This window comes from Ictidomys tridecemlineatus, chromosome 6 (assembly GCF_052094955.1).
Source record: "Ictidomys tridecemlineatus isolate mIctTri1 chromosome 6, mIctTri1.hap1, whole genome shotgun sequence".
NCBI lineage: Eukaryota > Metazoa > Chordata > Mammalia > Rodentia > Sciuridae > Ictidomys > Ictidomys tridecemlineatus.
Genome location: NC_135482.1, coordinates 100,536,354 through 100,552,241, shown reverse-complemented (window position 1 = coordinate 100,552,241; position 15,888 = coordinate 100,536,354). Strand labels below are relative to the sequence as shown.

The 15,888-nt window shown below is 64.7% G+C and overlaps 1 long non-coding RNA gene across 1 annotated transcript in view; it reads left to right on the top strand.

The window, feature by feature from the left end:
- The first annotated feature begins 228 nt into the window (after nt 1–228).
- Nucleotides 229–15,888, top strand: part of LOC144378395 (uncharacterized) — a 44,100-nt gene continuing 28,440 nt past the window's right edge. The window contains exon 1 of the long non-coding RNA XR_013440049.1: nt 229–335. This is a non-coding gene — a long non-coding RNA (uncharacterized LOC144378395). The remainder of the gene's footprint in view (nt 336–15,888) is intronic.

Here is a 15,888-nt window from a genome sequence, read left to right as displayed (position 1 = left end):
CGGGGGCCAGTACCTCCGGGCCTATGGGACTGAGTCTGGACGCCTCCATGGCAGCCCGGCCAGCCGTTGGGAACCTGCCCTCTGCGATCGCGCCTGCGCCTTGCCCTGCTGGAGCCCTAACGGACGCCAGAGCCCCAACTGACACTGGAGCCCTTGGGTGGCAGCGCGCAAGCGCCAAAGTGCCTCCAGCGAAGGGCGTGCGCATGCGCGAAAGGTGCAGGGCGGTCTGGAAGCGCAGAGCTGCCTGCAAGAAGACCAAGGGAGTCTGAAGGCTTCTGGGTACCTCAGGAAAGGCGGATCCTCGTCCCAGAACCTCTGGGCTGGCCCTCCATTCAGTAAGTGCCATTATCCCCCTGCCACTGCTCCCCTTGGCTCTGCTCCCCTGGGCCCTTCTCTTCTGGGACCTGCTCCCCTGGGCCATGCTCCCCTGGACCCTGTTTCCCATATGTCCTGCTCCACCTGACCATGCACCCCAGGCCCTGCACCCCATGTGTCCTGCTCCCGCTGGCCCTGCTCCCCTGAGATCTGTACCCCAAGTGTCCTGCTCCCCGTTGCCCTGCTCCCTTGGGCCATGCTCGCTGTGGTCCTGCTGCCCCTGGGCCCTGCTCCCCTAGGCCCTGCTCCACCCTGGGCTCCAATTTCCCTGGGCCTTGCTCCGCCTTGACCTTACACCTCCTAGTCCTGCTTCCCTGTTCCCTGCTCCCTGTGGACCTGCTCCCCCTGGCCTTGCTCCCCTGGGGCCTGCTTCCCTGGGCCCTGCTTCCCCTGGATCTTATCCCCCTGGTATTGCTGTCCCTGAGCCCTTCTCCTCTTGGCCCTTTTCCCCCTATCCCCAATCCCCCTGGTCCTGCTCCCCAGGGGTCCTGATCCTCCTGGCCCTGATCCCATGGTCCTGCTCTCCTTGGGCCCTGCTCCACTTGGTCCTGCTCCCCGTGGCCCTGCTCCTTCTGGCCCTAATCCCTTGGCCCTGCTCCCCCTGGCCCTGCTCCCCAGGTCCCTCCTCTCCTGGTCCCAGGCTTCCCCTGGTCCTGCACCCCTGGGCCCTGCTCCCCCTGGGGCCTCCTACCCATGGTCCCTGTTCCCCATGGGCTTGCTCCACATGGGTGGTGCAACCCCGGGTCCTGCTACCCCTGATCCCTGCTTCTCATGTGCCCTGCTCCTCATGGCCCTGGTCTCTTGGGCCCTGCTCCAACCTGGGCTCCCCGCCCCCATGGGCTACGCTCCCCCTGAGTCCTGCTCCCCCTTGGACCTGCTCTCCATGGTTCTGGTTTTCCAGGCTCCGCTCTCTGTGGCCCTGCTCCCCTTGGCCGTCTTCCCCCTGACCCTGCTACCTCTGATCCTGTTCCCCTGGGCCTTGCTCCTCCTGGCCCTGCTTCCCTGGAACCTGCTCCACCCGGCCCTGCTCCCTGGGCCCTGCTCCCTCTGGTCCTGCTCCCCATGGGCCCTGATTCCCTAGACCTGCTCCACCTGGCCCTACTCCTTTTGGGCTCTGCTCCCCCTAGCCCTGATTTCCTGGGCCCTGTTCCCCCGATCCTCCTCTCTCTAGGCCCTGCTCCCCCCGGTCCTGCCCACCCTGGATCCTGTTCCACCTGGCCCTGCTCCCCTGGGACCAACTACCCCCAGTCCTCTACCCCTGGGCCCTGATCTCCCTGGTTCGGCTCCCCCTAGTCCCGGATTACCCTGGGCCCCACTCCCCCTGGGCTCTGCTCCCCCTGGGCCCTGCTCCCCCTTGGCCCTGTTCCCCCTGGTCCTGATCCCCTGAGTCTTGCTTCCTTGGACCCTGCTCCCACAACCCCTGATCCCCTGGGCCATGCTCCCAAAGGCCATGGTACCCCTGGCCCCACTCACCCTGGCCTTGCTCCCCTGGACCCTATTCCCTCCAGTCCTGCTCCCCTGGGCACTCTCCCTCTGGTTCTGCTCCTCCTAGGCCCTGCTTCCATAGACCCTACTTTCCCTGGGCCCTACTCCCCCCCGCCATGCTCCCCTGGGCCTTACTCCCTCTGGTCCTGCGTCCCTTGGGCCCTGCTCCTCCTGGTGCTATTCCCCTGGGCCCTGCTCCTCCCTGGGCTCATCTCTCCCTGGACCCTTCTCTCCATTGGCCCTGTCCCCCTGGTCCAGTTTCCCCAGGCCCTGCTCACTGTGGCCCTGCTCCCTCTGACCCTACTCCCCCTGGCAGTGTTTCCCCTGGCTCTGCGCCCCTGGGCCCGGTTTCCATGGGCCCTTCTCCCTCTGGTCCTGCTTTCCTGGCACTGCTCCCCACCTTGCTCTGCTCCCCTGGGACCTGCTCCCCTGGGACCTGCTTTCCATGGCCCTGCTCCCCTGGGCCCTTATTCCCCTGTGTCTTGCTTCCCCTTACCCTGCACCTCTGGGCCCTGCTCCCCTAGGCCATGCTCCCTCTGGTCCTGCTTTCCTGGGCCCTGATCCCCCTGGCCCTAATCCCCTGGTCCTGCTCTCCTTGCACCCTACTACACCTGGTCCTCACCCCATAGTCTTGCTTTCCTGCGCACTGCTCCCCCGGCCCTGCTCCCCTGGGCCATCCTCCTCCTGGCCTTGCTCCGATGGGCCCTACTCCCTCCAATCCTGCTCCCCTGGGCCCTCTCCCCGTGGTTCTGCTCCTCTTGGGCCCTGCTTCCATACACCCCACACCCCCTGGGCCCTACTCCCCCCAACCTTGATCCCCTGGATCTTACTCCCTCTGGACCTGCATCCCTTTGGTCCTGCTCCCCCTGGTGCTATTCCCCTGGGACCTGAACCTCCCTGGGCCAGCTCTACCTGGACCCTGCTTTCCATTGGCCCTGTCCCCCTGTTGCTGCTTCCCCGGGCCCTGCTCACTGTGGCCCTGCACCCTCTAACCCTGCTTCCCCTGGACGTGTTCCACCTGGCCCTGCTCCCCTGGGCCCAGTTCCCATGGGCCCTGCTCCCCCTGGTCCTGCTTTCCTGGCACTGCTCCCCCCTTGCTCTGCTCCCCTGGGACCTGCTCCCCTGGGACCTGCTTTCCCTGGCCCTTCTCCACTGGGCCCTGCTCCCCTAGTCCATGCTCCCTCTGGTCCTGCTTTCCTGGGCACAGCTCCCTATGGCCCTAATCCCCTGGTCCTGCTCTACTTGGGCCCTATTTCAATTGGTCCTGCTCCCCATGGTCCTGCTTTCCTGCACAATGCTCCCCCGGCCCTGCTCCCCTGGGCCATCCTCCTCCTGGCCTTGCTCCCCTGAGCCCTGCTCCACCCTGTGCTAAGCTCTCCCTGGGCCCTGCAACCCCTTGGCTCTGCTCCCCTTGGTTTTGCTTCCCTGCTCCCCGCTCCCTCTGGCCCTGCTCCCCCTGGCAATGTTCTCCCCAGGGCTGTGCTCCCTCTGGTCCTGCTTTCCTGGACACATCTCCCCATGGCATTGCTCCCCATAGGCTCTGTTCCCCTGGCCCTAATCCCCTGGTCCTGCTATTCTTGGGTTCTAATCCACCTTTTCCTGCTACCCATGGCCCTGCTCCCCATGTGCCCAGCTTCCCTAGGCCCTGCTCCCCTTGGTACTGCTCTCCCTGTGCGCTTCTCCTCTGACCCTGCTTCCCCTAGCCCTTGTATCCCAGGATCTGCTCCCTCTGGTTCTGCTCCCCTGGACCCTGCTCTTCTGCAATCTGCTCACCCTGTCCCTGCTACCCTGGGCCCTGCTCCCCCTGAGTATTTCTACCCTGGCCTGCACCCCTGTGCCCACAAACCCCTGTGTCCTCCTTCTCCTGGCCCTGCTCCATATGGGCCCTGATCTTCCTGGCCCTAATCCCCTGGCCCTGCTCGCCCTGTCCCTGCTATGCTGGGCCCTGCTTTTCCTGGCCCTGATCCCCTGGGCCATGGTCCTCCAGGGCCCTGCTTCCCTGTGCCCTACTCCCCATGTACCCTTCTTCCCTTGGGCCCTGCTCCCCTGGTCTTGCTCCTCATGGGCCCTGCTCACCGGGCCCTGGTCCCCCTGGCCCTGGTCCCCCTGGCCCTGGTCCCTGGGCCTTAATCACCTGTGCCGTGCTCTCCACCGCCCCCCACCCCCGGCCATACACCTCTGGGCCATGTTCCCTCTTATCCTGCTCACCCCTGGACCCTGCTCCTCTGGGCCCTGCTCCCGTCTGTGCTCCACTCTCTCTCGGTGCTGTTCCCCCTTGATCCTGTTCCCCCTGGCTCTGCTCCCCTGGGCCATGATTCCTCTGGTCTTTCTTTCCTGGACCCTGCTCCCCGTGGCCCTGCTCCCTGTGGGCCCTGCTCTTCCTGGCCCTAATCTTCTGGACATTCTCCCCTGGGCCTTGCTCCCCTGGACCCTTGTCTACTTATCCTTGCTTCCCCTGGGCCTGTTCTGCTGGGCCCTGCTCCCCATAGGTTCTGCTCTTCTGCGCCCTGATCCCCCTAGGCCCTTATCCCCCTGGGCTTTTATCCCCCTGGGACCTGTTCCCACTGGTCTTGCTCCCTATGGGATCTTCTCCCGTTGGTCCTTCTCACCAAGTTTCCTGTTTCTCCTTTCCCTGATACTCCTGTCCCTGCTCCCCCTTTCCCTGAATCTATGGGTCTGCTCCTTGGGACCTCCTCCCCCTGGTTCTGCTCTCACTGGGCCCATGTCCCCTGGTTTGCTCCCCCTGGCCCTTTCCTTCATGACTCTGCTCACCCTGGCCCTGATTCCATGGACACTGCTCCTCTGGGACCTACTCCCCCTTGCCCTACTCCCCTGGGCCCTGCATCCACTTGTCCTTCTTCCTTTGGCCCTGCTCCCCAGGGGCCCTGCTCTTCCTGGCCCTAATTCCCTTGCCCTGCTCACCCTGGCCCTGCTCATTTGGGCCATGCTCCTCCTGGGCCCTGCTCCCCTGTTCTCTACTACCCCCTGGGCCCTTCTCTGCCTGGGCCCTGCTCCCCCTGGTCTTGCTCCCCATGGGCCCTCTTCTCCGGGCCCTTCTCCCACTGTTAACTGCTCGCCCTGGCCCTGCTCCCTCTTACCCTGTTTCCTCTGAGTCTGCTCCCCATGGTACATCTCTTCCTGGGCCATTATCCCCCTGGCATTGCTCCCCCTGGCACTCTTCTCCCTGGCTCTGCTGCCCCTGGCTCTGTACCCCTGAGCCCTGGTCTACTGGGACCTGCTCCCCTGGGCCATGCTCCGCTGGGCCCTGTTTCCCATATGTCCTGATCCACCTGGCCATGCTCCCCTGGCCCTGCACCCCATGTGTCCTGCTCCCCGTGGCCCTGCTCCCCTGGGCCCTGTACCCCAAGTGTCCTGCTCCCCCTTGCCCTGCTCCCATGGGCCATGCTCCCTCTGGTCCTGCTCCCCCTGGGCCCTGCTCCCCTAGGCCCTGCTCAACCCTGGGCTCCAATTTCCCTGGGCCCTGCTCCCCCTTGACCTTACTCCTCCTAGTCCTGCTTCTCTGTACCCTGCTCCCTGTGGACCTGCTCCCCCTGGCCCTTCTCCCCTGGGCCCTGCTCCCCCTGGTCCTGCTTCCCTTTGCCTTGCTCTCCTTGGCCTTACTCCCCCTGGCACTGTTCCCCGTGGCCCTGTATTCCTGGGCCCCATTCCCTCTGGGCACTTCTTTCCCTGAGCCCTGCTCCCCATGGACTTGCTCCCCATGGGCCCTGCTCCCCCAGGCCCTTCTGCCCATGTCCCTCTTTCTCCTGGTTCCTGCTCCCCCTGGCCCTTCATCACCTTGCCCTGCTTCCCCTGGGCCACCTTCCTTGGGCACTGCACCCCCTGGTTCCGCTCTACTTGGGCCCTTCTCCTCCTAGCCCTGCTCCCCCTAGCCCTTTTCTTTCTGGCTCAGCTCCCACTGGCTCTGCTCTTCTGGGCTCTGCTCCTCTAAGACCTGCACCCCTGGCCCTGCATCCCCTTGCCCTGCTTCCCCTGTGTCCTGCTACCCCTGGCCCTGCACTCCTGGGCTATGCTCCCTCTGATTCTGCTACCTCTGGGCTCTGCTCCTCCTTGCCATGCTTCCACGGGCCCTGCTTCACCCTGGACTCTGCTCCCCCTGGGCCCTGCTCCCCCTTGGCCCTGTTCCCACTGGTCCTGATCCCCTGAGTCCTGCTTCCCTGGACCCTGCTCCAAAACCCCTGCTCCCCTGGGCCATGCTCCCAATGGCCATGGTCCCCCTGGCCCCACTCACCCTGGCCTTGCTCCCCTGGGCCTTACTTCCTCTGGTCCTGGGACCCTTGGGCCCTGCTCCTCCTGGTGCTATTCCCCTGGGCCCTGCTCCTGCTTGGGCTCAGCTCTCCCTGGACCCTGCTCCCTATAGGCCCTGTCTTCTGGTCCTGCTTCCCCAGACCCTGCTCTCTGTGGCCCTGCTCCCTCTGACCCTGCTCCCCCTGGCCGGATTCCCCTGGACCTGCTCCCCTGGGCCTGGTTCCGATGAGCCCTGCTTCCACTGGTCCTGCTTTCCTGGCACTGCTCCCCTTTTGCTCTGCTTCCCTGGGACCTGCTCCCGTGGGACCTGCTTTCCATGTCCCTGCTCCCCTGGGCCCTTTTTTCCCTGTGTCTTGCTTCCCCTGGCCCTGCTCCCCTGGGCCCTGCTCCCCTAGGCCATGCTCCCTCTGGTCCTGCTTTCCTGGGCCCTGATCCCCCTGGCCCTAATCCCCTGTTCCTGCTCTCCATGCGTCTTACTACACCTGGTCCTGACCCCGTGGTCCTGCTTTCCTGCGCACTGCACCCCCAGCCCTGCTTCCCTGGGCCATCCTCCTCCTGGCCTTGCTCCCCTGAGCCCTGCTCCTCCCTGTGCTATGTTCTCCCTGGGCCCTACTCCCCCTTGGCTCTGCTCCCTGTGGTTTTGCTTCCCCGGTCCCTGATCCCTCTGGCCCTGGTCCCCCTGGCCATGTTCTTCCCAGGGCTGTGCTCCCTCTGGTCCTGCGTTGCTGGGCACTTCTCCCCAAGGCATTGCTCCACATAGGCTCCGTTCCCCTGGCCCTAATCCCTTGGTCCTGCTATCCTTAGGCCCTGATCTACCTTTTCCTGCTACCCATGGCCCTGCTCCCCATGGGCCCAGCTTCCCTGGGCCCTGCTCCCTCTGGTCCTGCTTTCCTGGCCAGTGCTCCCCATAAATCTGCTTCTCTGGGACCTGCTCCTCCTGGCCCTGCTCCCCTGAGCCCTGAAACCCCTGTGTCCTGCTCCCCGTTGCCCTGCTCCCATGGGCTCTGCTCCCCTTGGCCATGCTCCCTCTGGTCCTGCTTTCCCAGGATCCTGCTCCCCCTGGTCCTGCTTCACCAAACCCCATTTCCTCTGACCCTGCTCCCCTAGGCCCTACTCCCTCTAGCCCTGCTCCCCTGGGCCCTGCTCCCCTCTGGCCCTGCTCCCCTGGGTCCTGCTCCTCCTTGTGCTCCACTCCCCCTGGGACCTGCACACCCTGGATCCTGCTCCTAGTGGTCCTGCTTCTTAGCACCCTGCTCCCTCTGGCCCTGTTCCCCTGGCCCTGTTCACCCTGGCCCTGCTCCCCTAGGCCCTGTTCCTCCTTGGGGCCTGCTCCCTCTGGCCCTGCTTCCCTGGGTGCTGCTCCCCCCTGGCATTGCTCCCATGGGCCCTGTTCTCCCTGCCCCCTATACCCTCTGGTTCTGATTTCTTAGGCACTGCTCCCCGTAGCTCTCCTCCCCTGGGCCCTGCTCCCCTGATACCTCCTCTCCCTGGCCCTGCTCCCTGGGGCCTGTTACTCCTGTGTCTGGCTCCCCCTGGCCCTTCTCCACTGGGCCCTGTTCCCCTGGGCCATGCTATACCCTGGCCCAGCTCCCCTAGGCCATTCTCCCTCTGGTCCTGCTCCCCTTAGGCCCTGATACCCCTGGCTCTGCTCCCCTTGGCCCTGCTTCCCCCTAGGCTCTGCCCCATCTTTGCCCTGATCTCCTTTGACCCTGCTCCTTCTGGTCCTGCTTCACTGGACCCTGCTCCATTTGGCCCTGCTCCCTCTGGCTATGTTCTCCCTAGCCCTGCTCCCCTGGGCCGTGCTCATCTATGCCCTACTCCCTCTGGTCCTGCTTTCCTGGGCTTGGCTACCTCAGGCCATTCTCCTTGGGCCCTGCTCTCCTGGGCCTGCTTCTTCTGGACCTGCTCTGCTGGGCCCTGCTCCTTCTGAGCCCTGCTCTTTGAGCCCTGCTCCCCCTGATCCCTTCTCTCCCTGGGCCCTGCTCCCTGAGTTCCTTAACACGTTACTCTACTTCTCCTGGGCCCTGTTCCCCCTGGCCCTGCTCCCCCTTTCCCTGCTTCTCCTTGGCCTGCTTCCCCAGGCACTGCTCCCCTTGGTACTGCTCTCCCTGGGCCCTTCTCCTCTGACTCTGCTACCCCTGGCTCTTGTTTCCCTGGCTATACTCCCTCTGGTTCTGCTCCCCTGGACCCTGCTCCTCTGCGACCTCGTCGCCCAGTCCCTGCTACCCTGGGCCCTGCTCCGCCTGAGTATTTCTCCCCCTGGCCCTCCAACCCTGTGCAGAGCAAACCCATGTGTCGTGCTTCACCTGGCCGTGCTCCCCATGGGCCCTACTCTTCCTGGCCCTAATCCTCTGTCCCTGCTCGCCCTGTCCCTGCTATGCTGGGCCCTGCTTTTCCTGGCCCTGCTCCCCTGGGCCATGGTCCTCCAGGGCCCTGCTTCCCTGTGCACTACTCCCCATGGACCCTTCTTCCCTTGGGCCCTGCTCCCCTGGTCTTGCTCCTCATGGGCCCTGCTCACCGGGCCCTGTTCCCCTTGGCCCTGTTCCCCTTGGCCCTGTTCCCCCTGGCCCTGGTCCCTGGGCCTTAATCACCTGTGCCGTGCTCCCCACCGCCCCCCACCCCCGGCCCTCCAACTCTGGGCCATGATCCCTCTTATCCTGCTCCCCCCTGGGCCCTGCTCCTCTGGGCCCTGCTCCAGTCTGTGCTCCACTCCCTCTCGGTGCTGCTCCCCCTTGATCCTGTTCCCCCTGGCTCTGCTCCCCTGGGCCATGATTCCTCTTCTTTCCTGGGCTCTTCTCCCCCTGGCCCTGCTCCCTGGGGGCCCTGCTCTTACTGACCCTAATCCTTTTGCCATTCTCCCCTGGGCCTTGCTGCCCTGGGACCTTATCTACTGATCCCTGCTTCCCCTGGGTCTGTTTTTCTTGGCCCTGCTCACCATTGGTTCTGCAATTCTGCGCCCTGATCCCCCTAGACCCTTATACCCCTGGGCCCTGTTCTCGCTGGTCTTGCGCCCTATGGGCCCTGCTCCCGTGGGCCCTTCTTCCCATGTTTCCTGTTTCTCCTTTCCCTGATACCCCTGTCCCTGCTCCCCCTTTCCCTGAATCTATGGGCCTGCTCCTTAGGACCTGCTCCCCCTGGTACTGCTCTCACTCGGCCCATGTCCCCTGGTCTGCTCCACCTGGACCTTTCCTCCATGACTCTGCTCCTGCTGGCTCTGATTTCCTGGACACTGCTCCTCTGGGACCTGCTCCCCCTTGCCCTACTCCCCTAGGCCCTGCATCCACTTGTCCTACTTCCCCAGGCCCTGCTCCCCATGGGCCCTGCTCTTCCTGGCCCTAATTCCCTTGCCCTGCTCCCCCTGGCCCTGCTCATTTGGGCCATGCTCCTCCTGGGCCCTGCTCCCCTGTTCTCTACTACCCCCTGGGCCCTTCTTTGCCTGGGCCCTGCTCCCCCAGTCTTGTTCCCCTTGGGCCCTCTTCCCTGGGCCCTTCTCCCACTGTTAACTGCTCCCCCTGGCCCTGCTCCCTCTTACCCTATTTCCTCTGAGCCTGCTCCCCATGGTACATCTCTTCCTGGGCCATTATCCCCATGGCACTGCTCCCCCGGGCACTCTTCTCCCTGGCTCTTCTCCCCCTGGCTCTGCTCCCCTGGGCTCTGCTCCTCTACGACCTGCACCCCTGGCCCTGCATCCCCTTGCCCTTCTTTCCCTGTGTCCTGCTACCCCTGGCCCTGCTCCCCTGGGCCATGCTCCCTCTGATCCTGCTCCCTCTGGGCTCTGCTCTTCCTTGCCATACTTCCACGGGCCCTGCTTCCCCCTGGGCTCTGCTCCCCCGGGATTCTGCTTCCCCTAGGATCTGCTCCCCTTTGGCCCTGTTCCCACTGGTCCTAATCCCCTGAGTCCTGCTTCCCTGGACCCTGCTCCCACAACCCCTGCTCCCCTGGGCCATGCTCCCAATGGCCATGGTCCCCCTGGCCCCACTCACCCCGGCCTTGCTCCTCTGGGCCCTATTCCCTCCAGTCCTGCTCCCCTGGGCACTCTCCCTCTGGTTCTGCTTTTCCTGGGCCCTTCTTCCATAGACCCTACTTTCCCTGGGCCCTAATCCCCTCCCCGCCATGCTCCCCTGGGCCTTACTCCCTCTGGTCCTGCGTCCCTTGGGCCCTGCTCCTCCTGGTGCTATTCCCCTGGGCCCTGCTCCTCTCTTGGCTCAGCTCTCCCTCTACCCTGCTCCCAATTGGCCCTGTCCCACTGGTCCAGTTTCCTCACTCCCTGCTCACTGTGGCCCTGCTCCCTCTGGTCCTGCTTTCCTGGCACTGCTCCCCCCTTGCTCTGCTCCCCTGGAACCTGCTTTCCTGGGACCTGCTTTCCATGGCCCTGCTCCCCTGGGCTCTTTTCCCCCTGTTTCTTGCTTCCCCTGGCCCTGCATCCCTGGCCCTGCATCCCCTTGCCCTGCTTCCCCTGTGTCCTGCTACCCTTGGCCCTGCTCCCCTGGACTATGCTCCCTCTGATCCTGCTACCTCTGGGCTCTGCTCTTCCTTGCCATGCTTCCACGGGCCCTGCTTCACCCTGGGCTCTGCTCCCCCTGGACTCTGCTCCCCCTGGGCCCTGCTCCCCCTTGGCCCTGTTTCCACTGGTCCTGATCCCCTGAGTCCTTCTTCCCTGGACCCTGCTCCCCTGGGCCAAGCTCCCAAAGGCCATGGTCCCCCAGGCCCCACTCACTCGGGCCTTGCTCCCTGGGCCCTACTCCCTCCAGTCCTGCTCCCCTGGGCACTCTCCATCTGGTTCTGCTCCTCCTGGGCTCTGCTTCCATAGACCCCACATTCCCTGGGCCCTACTCCCCCCGCCATGCTGTCCTGGGCCTTACTCCCTCTGGTCCTGCGTCCCTTGGGCCCTGCTCCTCCTGGTGCTATTCCCCTGGGCCCTGCTCCTCCCTAGGCTCAGCTCTCCCTGGAACCTGCTCCCCATTGGCCCTGTCCCCCTGGTCCAGTTTCCCCACGCCCTGCTCACTGTGGCCCTGCTCCCTCTGACCCTGCTTCCCCTGGCCTTGTTTCTCCTGGCTCTGCTTACCTGGGCCCGGTTCCCATGGACCCTTCTCCCTCTGGTCCTTCTTTCCTGGCACTGCTCCCCCCTTGCTCTGCTCCCCTGGGACCTGCTCCCCTGGGACCTGCTTTCCATGGCCCTGCTCCCCTAGGCCCTTTTTCCCCTGTGTCTTGCTTCCCCTGGCCCTGCACCTCGGGGCCCTGCTCCCCTAGGCCATGCTCCCTCTGGTCCTGCTCTCCTGGGCCCTGATCCCCCTGGCCCTAATCCCCTGGTCCTGCTCTCCTTGCGACCTACTACACCTGGTCCTGACCCCATGGTCCTGCTTTTTTGCACTTTTTTGCACTGCTCTCCCGGCCCTGCTCCCCTGGGCCATCCTCCTCCTGGTCTTGCTCCCCTGAGCCCTGCTTCTCCCTGTACTAAGCTCTCCCTGGGCCCTGCTCCCCCTTGGCTCTGCTCCCCCTGGTTTTGCTTCCCCAGTCCCCGCACCGTCTGGCCTGCTCCCCCTGGCCATGTTCTTCCCAGGGCTGTGCTCTCTCTGGTCCTGCTTTGCTGGGCACTTCTCCCCATAGCATTGCTCCCCATAGGCTCGATTCCCCTGGCCCTAATCCCCTGGTCATGCTATCCTTGGGCCCTGATCCACCTTTTCCTGCTATCCATTGGCCTGCTCCCCATGGGCCCAGCTTCCCTGGGCCCTGCTCCTTCTGGTCTTGCTTTCCTGGCCAGTGCTCCCCATAACTCTGTTCCTCTGGGACCTGCTGCCCCTGGCCCTGCTCCTCTGAGCCCCACAACCCCTGTGTCGTGCTCCCCCTGGACCTGCTCCCATGGACTCTGCTCCGTTGGGCCATGCTCCCTCTGGTCCTGCTTCCCCGGGATCCTGCTCCACCTGGTCCTGCATCACCAGACCCCACTCCCACTGGCCCTGCTCCCCTAGACCCTCCTCCCTCTAGCCCTGCTCTACTGGACCCTGCTCCCCTCTGGCCCTGCTCCTCTGGGCCCTGCTCTTCCTTCTGCTCCACTCCCACTGGCCCCTGACACCCTGGGTCCTGCTCCCCCTGGTCCTGCTTCATAGCACCCTGCTCCCTCTGGCCCTGTTCCCCTGGCACTGTTCGCCTTGGCTCTGCTCCCCTGGGCCCTGTTCCTCCCTGGGCCCTGCTCCCTCTGGTCCTGCTTCCCTGGGCGCTGCTCCCCCTGCCATTGCTCCCATTGGCCCTGCTCTCCCTGGCCCCTGCTCTCTCTGGTGCTGCTTTCTTAGGCACTGCTCCTCCTAGCTCTGCTCCCCTGGGCCCTGCTCCCATGGGATCTTGTCTCCCTGGTCCTGCTCCCTGGGGCCTGCTACTCTTGTGTCTGGCTCCCCTGGGCCCTGCTCCCTTGGGCCAGGCTATACCCTGGCCCAGCTCCCCTAGGCCATGCTCCCTCTTGTCCTGCTTCCCCTAGGCCCTGATACTCATGATTCTGCTCCCCTTGGGCCTGCTTCCCCCTAGGCTCTTCCCCATCTGTGCCCTGCACTCCTTTGACCCTGCTCCTTCTGGTCTTGCTTCACTGGACTCTGCTCCATTTGGCCCTGCTCCCTCTGGCTGTGTTCCCCCTAGCCTTGCTCCCCTGAGCCCTGCTCACCTAGGCACTGCTCCCTCTGGTCCTGCTGTCCTAGGCCTTGCTCCCTAAGGCCCTTCTCCCTTGGGCCCTCTTTCCTGGGCCTGCTCTGCTGGGCCCTGCTCCTGCTGAGCCCTGCTCTCCTGAGCCCTGCTCCCCCTGGTCCCTTCCCTCCCTGGGCCCTGCTCCTCCAGTCCCTTAACCGCTTAGTCTGCTTCTCAAGGGCCCTGTTCCCCCTGGCCCTCCTCCCACTTTCCCTGCTTCTCCTGGGCCTGCTTCCCCAGGCCCTGCTCCCCTTGGTACTGCTCTCCCTGGGCCCTTCACCTCTGACCCTGCTCCCGTGGCCCTTGTATCCCTGGCTCTACTCCCTCTGGTTCTGCTCCCCTGGACCCTGCTCCTCTGCGATCTGCTCGCCCTGTCCCTGCTACCCTGGGCCCTACTCCCCCTGAAAATTTCTCCCCTTGGCCCTGCACCCCTGTGCCCAGCAAGCCCTGTGTCCTGCTTCGCCTGGCCCTGCTCCCCATGGGCCCTGCTCTTCCTGGCCCTAATCCCCTGGCCATGCTCGCCCTGTCCCTGCTGTCCTGGGCCCTGCTTTTCCTGGCCCTGCACCCCTGGGCCATGGTTCTCCCGGGCCCTGCTTCCCTGTGCCCTACTCTCCATCGACCCTTCTTCCCTTGGGCCCTGCTCACCTGGTCTTGCTCCTCATGAGCCCTACTCACCGGGCCCTGTTCCCCCTGGCCCTGGTCCCCCTGGCCCTGGTCCCTGGGCCTTAATCCCCTGTGCCGTGCTCCCCACCGCCCCTCACCCCCGGCCCTACACCCCTGGGCCCTGCTCCTCTGGGCCCTGCTCCCATGTGTGCTCCATTCCCTCTCGGTGCTGTTCCCCCTTGATCCTGTTCCCCCTGGCTCTGCTCCCCTGGGCCATGATTCCTCTCGTCTTTCTTTCCTGGGCCCTGCTCCTCCTGCCCCTGTTCCCTGTGGGCCCTGCTCTTACTGGCCCTAATCCTCTGGCCATTCTCCCCAGGGCCTTGCTCCCCTGGGCCCTTGTCTACTGATCCCTGCTTCCCCTGGGCCTGTGCTGCTGGGCCCTGCTCCCCATAGGTACTGCTCTTCTGACCCTGATCCCCCTAGTCCATTATCCCCCTGGGACCTTATCCCCCTGTGACCTGTTCCGGCTGGTCTTGATCCCCATGGGACTTTCTCCCGAGGGCCCTTCTCCCAATGTTTCCTGTTTTTTCTTTCCCTGATACCCCTCTCCCTGCTCCCCCTTTCCCTGAATCTATGGGCCTGCTCCTTGGGACCTCCTCCCCTTGGTACTGCTCTCATTGGGCCCTTGTCCCCTAGTCTGCTGCCCCTGGCCCTTTCCTCCATGGCTCTGCTCCCCCTGGCCCTGATTCCCTGGACAATGCTTCTCTGGGACCTACTCCCCCCTTTCCCTAATCCCCTGGGCCCTGCATCCACTTGTCCTTCTTCTCCTGACCCTCATCCCCATGGGCCCTGCTCTTCCTGGCCCTAATTCCCTTGCCCTGCTCCCCTGGCCCTGCTCATTTGGGCTCTGCTCCTCCTGGGCCCTGCTCCCCGTTCTCTACTACCCCCTGGGCCCTTCTCTGCCTGGGCCCTGCTCCCCCTGGTCTTGCTCCCCATGGGCCCTCTTTTTCGGGCCTTTCTCCCACTGTTAACTGCTCCCCCTGGCCCTGCTCCCTCTTACCCTGTTTCCTCTGAGCCTGCTCCCCATGGTACTTTTCTTCCTGGGCCATTATCTCCATGGCACTGCTCCCCCTGGGACTCTTCTTCCTGGCTCTGCTCCCCCTGGCTCTGTTTCCCCTGGGCCCTGGTCCTTCTGGGCCCTGGTCTCTGAGACCTGCTCCCCTGGGCCATGCTCCGCTGGGCCCTGTTTCCCATATGTCCTGCTCCACCTGGCCATGCTCCCCTGGCCTGGCACCCCATGTGTCCTGCTCCCCCAGCCCTGCTCCTTTGGGCCCTGTACCCCAAGTGTCCTGCTCCCCCTTGCCCTGCTCCCGTATGCCATGCTCCCTGTGGTCCTGCTCACCCTGGGCCCTCCTCCCCTAGGCCCTGCTCCACCCTGGGCTCCATTTTCCCTGGGTCCTGCTCCCCCTTGACCTTACTCCTCCTAGACTTGCTTCCCCGTGTCCTGCTCCCTGTAGACCTGCTCCCCCTTGCCCTGCTCCCCTGGGCCCTGCTTCCCTGGGCCCTGCTTCCCCTGGATCTTCTCCCCATGGTATTGCTGTCCCGGAGCCCTTCTCCTCTTGGCCCCTTTCCCCCTATCCTCAATCCCCCTGGCCCGTCTCCCCATGGGCCCGGCTTCCCTAGCCCTACTCCCTGTTGGCTCTGCTGCTCTTAGCCCTGCTCATCTGGGCCCTGGTCCCCTTGATCCTCCTATCTCTTGGTCCTGCTCCACCTTGTCCTGCTCCCCCCTAGCCCTGCTCCACTGGCCCTGCTCCCCTGGGCCCTACTCCCTCAAGTTTGCTCCCCTGGGCCCTGCTACCCTTGGTTCTGCTCCTCCTGGGCCCTGGTCCCCCTAGACCTCATTCTCCCTGAGTCCTGGTCCCCTCTGGCCCTGCTCCCCCTGGCCGTGTTCCCTCTAAGCCTGCTCGTCTAGGCCCTGCTCCCCTGCGCCCTGTTCCCTCTGGTCCTGATTTCTTGGTCCCTTATCCCCCTGTCACTGCTCCCCATGGGTCCTGATCCTCCTGGCCCTGATCCCATGGTCCTGCTCTCCTTGGGCCCTGCTCCACTTGGTCCTACTCCCCATGGCCCAGCTCCTTCTTACTCTAATCCCTTGGCCCTGCTCCCCCTGGCCCTGCTCTCCAGGTCCCTGCTCTCCTGGTCGCTGCTTCCCCTACTCCTGCACCCCTGGGCCCTGATCCACCTGGGGCCTCCTCCCTGTGGTCCCTGCTCCCCATGGGCTTGCTCCACATGGGTGATGCTACCCCGGGTCCTGCTACCCCTGATCCCTGCTTCACATGTGCCTTGCTCCTCATGGGCATGGTCTCTTGGGCCCTGCTCCAACCTGGGCTCCGCTCCCCCATGGGCTCCGCTCCCCCTGAGTCCTGCTCCCTCTTGGCCCTGCTCTCCATGGTCCTGGTATTCCAGGCCCCGCTCGCTCTGGACCTGTTC